Genomic DNA, 6000 nt, shown 5'->3' with positions numbered 1-6000 from the left:
TAAAAGTTGGTATCTCAAATAGACTGTTAGATACCACAAAAGAACTACGAGATTAAAACATTTAATCATTAAAGTGAACAGACTAGCTCAGATACAATAAATTGGGTAGTGATATGCTTGTTTACAGAAGATGGAATCCAGAGGATAGACATCGTCATTATTTCTTCAGAGAGCTGAGATGTTGTGGGACGGGCATAGCAAAGTTGATTTGGGCTTTAATCCCGTCTTTGATGCAGTGACTAATGCAGACAATTGGTTTTTAACAATTGATATATTACAACTGCTGGAAGGCACTTGCTTCATGGATATTCTGTAATTCTTCAGAAGCAAATCCTAAAGTTGAGATCAGGCTTGGCACTCCTTGAAGGCCTGAAAGCAGCTCCCTTAGGACTGATTGAACCGAGAGCATTGTTTTTCTACAGTATTTCCATTCCCCTGAAGGTTCACATCAGTCTTCCTCGGCTCCTGAGGCATTCATCTCATCAATTATCTAGGAAGGGGGGGGGGGGAGGGGGGAAGGAGGAAAAAACCTGTGTTTTTTCAGTGTTATGAAGATTTGGTCATATGGCTTTCCATTGGGTCATCATATTTCTGTCATTTCCTGCTATCTTTTTTAAGCACTGTGCTAGTTTCCATCATAACTAAATTTCTGTTTATATTCACAAATGGTAATCAAAAGGAAGTACATGGGACAGGTCTTGTAGCATCTATATGCATATATATATCTAAAAATATATATCTACAAACACACATAAACCTATTTTACATTTATACGTTCACTGTCCCGAGTTGTTTATTTAGTTAGCTCAATAGCTCTCGGGTGTTTCGGATGACTTTTTCCTCTGAGCATGATCTATCAATTTTGGCATAATGAACTCCTGCAAAGGTCAAATTTAAAGGATAAATGCTGCAGGAAATGATGACTCTACAATAATCCTGTTATCCTCCTACAACTCTAATTTCATTTTATTGAGTTGAACAGTGTAAGGGTAAAAGGGTAACTACTTTCTCTCTGCTAACACCCATATACACAAGTCCCCTGAACATGTTATTATGTTTAATCACTGCTGTAAATGTATTAGTAATAAAGATCTACTACAAAAATAATTATTATCTGGTTTTTATTTGTTCATGGTGGGTTTTTTAATTTTACAAATATCAGCAAAACAAGTTGAAGAATTATTTACTTAGTTCTTTGTGTTTTGGGGGGGTGAGGGGGGCTAAGAGGGAATTTTATCCTGATAAAATACTGTAAATGGAAGGCAAACTGCATTGTGAATGACACTGTTTTTGTGGCTGTTACCAACTGTTCATACTGCCAGTGGATAGATGTTCTGCTAAATATTTGCATATATAGGATGGAACAAAATTTCCAGATAACATTTTCAAAAAAATTCTTAGCATCTGCCTAACCCTGCTCTGTTTAAAACTTGCAGAACCCCATTCCTGGAAACAGACTGAGGTTTGCTTGGTTTTCCTTTTTTTTTTTTTTAATTTGATAGTCCTACTAATTCATTATAACTTGTTTGTGTACTGTAACAATTCTCTGGTTGAATTGTCCATACTTTCTGTTCCATTAATGTTAAAATAATTTCCTGGATAAAAGTGTAGCATCAGAAAGCCCTGTCTTTTCTAGAATGGTCAAGGAGGAAAACAAGGCTTCACTGTTCTCCTGCTAGATGAGCCCTTTAGTCTTTCCACAACATAATTATGTCAGCAAATGCATTCCGTAGCTTGCCATATTCAAGCCAACATGTACATTACTTTATCCTAAGGTAGGAGCAACATGTGAGCTGTTTAAGAAACACATCCCCTGCTTTGCAGGTCTCTTTCTGAGCTATGCTTGTTATCAAAGAACAATTTAACAGGTATCTATTTATAAACCAACTAATTAGTTAAAAGCAATACTGTGTGCAGTAATGCGAGCATAGACATACTCAGAAAAAGTTACTTTAAGAAAGTCCATTTGAATATCTGTATATCAGAAGCTTTAAGTTTTACTTTTGTACGTCTCCAAGGTGGCCAAACAAAATTTCAGGAGGTGCTGCGGAAACTAAATACAGAATAGGCACAAACATAAAGTCAATTAATTTGTTAAAATGATCAACATATGCTTATAAATAAGTATAATCATTTTCAAACTTTTAATCATACCAAATAAGTGGATATTTGGGAGTCCTGTGGGCACTGCTACAATAAGTAATTTAGCCCAGACTAAAGTCTGATCAGAAAATGTAGGAATTTTTTAAAATTTCACTAGCTAGGAAGACTTAGGAGGTATTGGATGTGTTCAAAAGTGCTACTGAAGTTGCATTCTCCCACGGGAAAACTCCCCAGTGACTATAGACAAGAGAGACCACAAAGAAGATAAAAGCAATTTCATGACATTGTCTCAGCTTGTTCCAAAACATGCAAAGCTCCTCTGTAAAGGACCCATTTCAATGGCTGTGGCTATTAACTCTTACCTTTTATGCTTTCATTTGGTGTGAATCTCAGCTGAGATTTTTTCCTTTCTCTGGCAGCTTGTGGCAATAGGTTGAAGAGATGAGTTTACTTGCATATTGGAAACAGAGAAACTTGAAAACACATGAAAAATTGCAATGACAAGGTAGGAATTCACTGCTTCTGATGTGGTGAAATGAAATTCTTGCCCCATTCACCTAATGTGTCTGCATAGGCAATAGATTCCCACACAGAGGCTGGAGTGATATTTGTTTAAAACTAGCTTTCATCCCTTCATAAACAATATAAATGTCAGCTTCTCATAATCTCCCTTGCACACTTTTGACCTGGCAAAAACATTGTGCAAGCAAAAACGGCTCACAAAAATTTTGAACTAAAGTTCACCCCTAAGCCCTCAAAAAGGTCTTTCACTTGCTGAGTACTAATCAAGAGCTACAGAGCCCAGAAACAGCAACATGTGGTTTATTAACAGAGCAATAGAGATAGAACAATACACCAGCTAGACAATCATTGCCTAACAAAAAGTATATCTGCCATCAAAGCACACTGCTAAAAAAGTCACCCTTAGTTTTACAAAAATTTGATCTATTGCATGCAACCCAGCTCCCCCCTGCCCCCCCAACACACACCATTATCAACCTTCTCATAACCTATGATGTGTACTGATTCAAACTCATTGAAATATGCATCAAGACAAGCTCTTGGGAAGCAAAACCTCAAGAAATGAGAATAGTGAAAGAAACTGTGGCCTTCTGTAGAATCACAGAAGGGTAAGGGTTCGAAGGGACCTTAAAATCACCTAGTTCTAACCCCCTGACACAGGCAGGGACACTTTCCACTAGACCAGGTTGCTCAAAGCCCCATCCAACCTGGCTTTGAACAGTTCCAGGGTAGGGGCAGCCACAGCCTCTCTGGGCAACCTGCACCAGTGCCTCACCACTCTCACAGAAAAGAATTTATTTGTAACATCCAATCTACTTCCTTTCATCTTAAAACCAATCCCCCTTGTCCTATCAGTACATGTCCTTTTAAACAGACATGAGAACCTGCATTTCAGGGGTGATAAAAAGATAGCGTCTAGCTAGTACACAAGAAGACCCATGCTGCATTTTATTACATGAACAACTGAAGCAATGTATTTGGATCCTTGGAACAGGGTAGAGCTCAAACAGAAAGCTCCTGGACAGGATGACAGTCAGCATTTGAGGGGTGTTAAAAAGTCCTCTCTGCAGCTTCCTTGTGGAGGCATCCTCAGCCAGTCAGGCAAGACTCCCCAGAACACAGATGCTGGCAACTTTTTTACATCCAGTATATCACACATACATATACTTTATATGTGACCAGCTACCTAACTGAACAAAGTTTCTGTATTTTTCTCTGTCCAAGCACTAACTGGCTACACTTCAGGTTATAGGAGCAGTTAAGCAAGTTAGAAACCCTTTTCCATAGGCATTAAAAGATTACATGAGTTCATATTATTGGGTTATACCATGTTATATAAATTCACACTCATATTAATGTAAGCTTGACTGGCCAGAGGAGTCAAGGCTGGACACACTACATGGCACTGAGGACAGATTTTCAGACAAAATCCTTTTTCTCACACTATCCTTCCCACTTGGGAAAAGTTCTCCCTAAACTTACATAAGTCATCTCAGTACTATCCTTTAAGTCCCTTCTTAAAAATCCCTTTTGCTCACAACCTATGAAAATCTTGACCACAGATTTATAGGAATCTGATTATTTACTTGTGTGAAAATAGACTATTCTCTTGTTCTCTGCCCGCACTCGATGCAATGCAGACTTTAAAGAGCCTCTGGATAATCTTCTAAAATATGCTGATGGCCATAATTCACACAATTTTAGGTGACATAGAACACAGTAGAAGAGACAATGCAAAGAAAATATTGGGCTATTAGTCAAAGATGACAAAGAACTTCTTTAAATGTCCCAACTGTCATTGGCAAAATAAGATTAAAAAAACAGAGAAGGTACATAATAAGAAACTGGTGTAGAATAGAGTAGTTTTAATTCACCATGAGCTGAGGAAATAAGGAAATCCTGAACTACTAGTGTGTGTGTAATCTCTCCCTTGCATGAATAGATATCACATTTTGTAACTCTGAATTTCCTTACTGTTTATCACACTAAGAAAACATTCTAAATTCACCCTATAAGGAAACAATTGCTAACTAGAAGTTAAATATACATGCCAGTAGTCAGAGAAAGGAGTTCTCCTTTATGTCCTACAGTAGAGACTAGACTCTGCCTAGAGGTGGAGACTTTCTGCAGCATATTCACAAGGAAGGAAAAAAAAGAGAGAGAGAGAGAGACTTGCTTAACTTTACTTAGAAGGAAATTGCTGATGGAAAACTTTTATCTGTAGAAAGAACTGGAAAGCACAGTGCAATGTCATTTTTTTAAGAACAGGGTTCAGTTTAATGTTCAGTCTTTTTGCAGCACTGCTGCCAATTGGATAAAATATTTAATGGCACTGTATTCTGAACTATATATCTTTGACAATGTATTTCATGCCTTGTATGTCACTGAAGTTATGAGATTGGAGTGAATAATGAAACAGTAACTCAGCATTCTTCATGCTGTTGCATTCAGATTTGCTATTTTTCATTGATGTGCCACTAGCTAAATCAAGCCTTGATAATCTATAACCATTTCTTACTTTGTAGGAATTATATTAAGATATAAGAACGTCTTAACCTTCTGTCATTTTCTATGTAATATTAAAATTATATTAATATTGGAAGCTTTGGTATCCATTGCAGGAAATAAAATTTTAAAGAGCATGTACAAATCTGTGCTACAAAAATTTGATTTGAGAGCTTTAACTTTCATACCCATGTTATCTGTTCACAAAACAATTCATCCAGAAAGAAAGAATAGTTTAAAAAAAAAAAATGCTTTCAAAATATTTATTATAGGAGCATGATAATTTTCAAAAGCAAATATATTGCAGAAATACATACCTTTTCCATGGTGATATAAAAAGACTTATATGAGCACATAAGGGGTTTGGAGGATTTCAATACCATTTGATTTAAAAATATAAAAGGAAAAGTTTGAAAGGAAAGGAAGTTACTAAAGGGAAAAAATGTAAATTCAAGGGAAAAAATGTTGCCCTGTCTTTGCAAAGCATTCTGATAGCAAAGAGGACTATAGATGAGTTTTGTCCTGTTTGTTAAGGTCAAATTACCTGCAGTCATCTACATCTTCATATTGAGACATTCTGTGCTGCATTGGCATCCTTTCAGAATGTTGTCAGGTATGTCATAATCACAGAGAAAGGCAGGACAGTAGGAACAGTTTGTAGGAGACTTTCAGATAGATTTTTCAGGAACATCTAGGAATGAAAAGAAAGCACCTGGATGTATGATTGCCTTGGATAAATCCCTAGGAGTTCCTCCTGAAATTACTAGCTGGGTAAGTCCAAAGTGGCATATGGATATGTACACGGAATATGTGTCTAGGATGCTGATTCCTCTTATTTAGGGGAGTAACACATTTCACTTTTAAGTGAAA

This window comes from Corvus kubaryi, unplaced genomic scaffold (genome assembly GCF_017639235.1).
Source record: "Corvus kubaryi isolate FWS band 111438036 unplaced genomic scaffold, C.kubaryi_AGA036_p1.0 64882, whole genome shotgun sequence".
Taxonomy (NCBI): Eukaryota; Metazoa; Chordata; class Aves; order Passeriformes; family Corvidae; genus Corvus; species Corvus kubaryi.
This window is presented reverse-complemented; position numbering follows the sequence as displayed.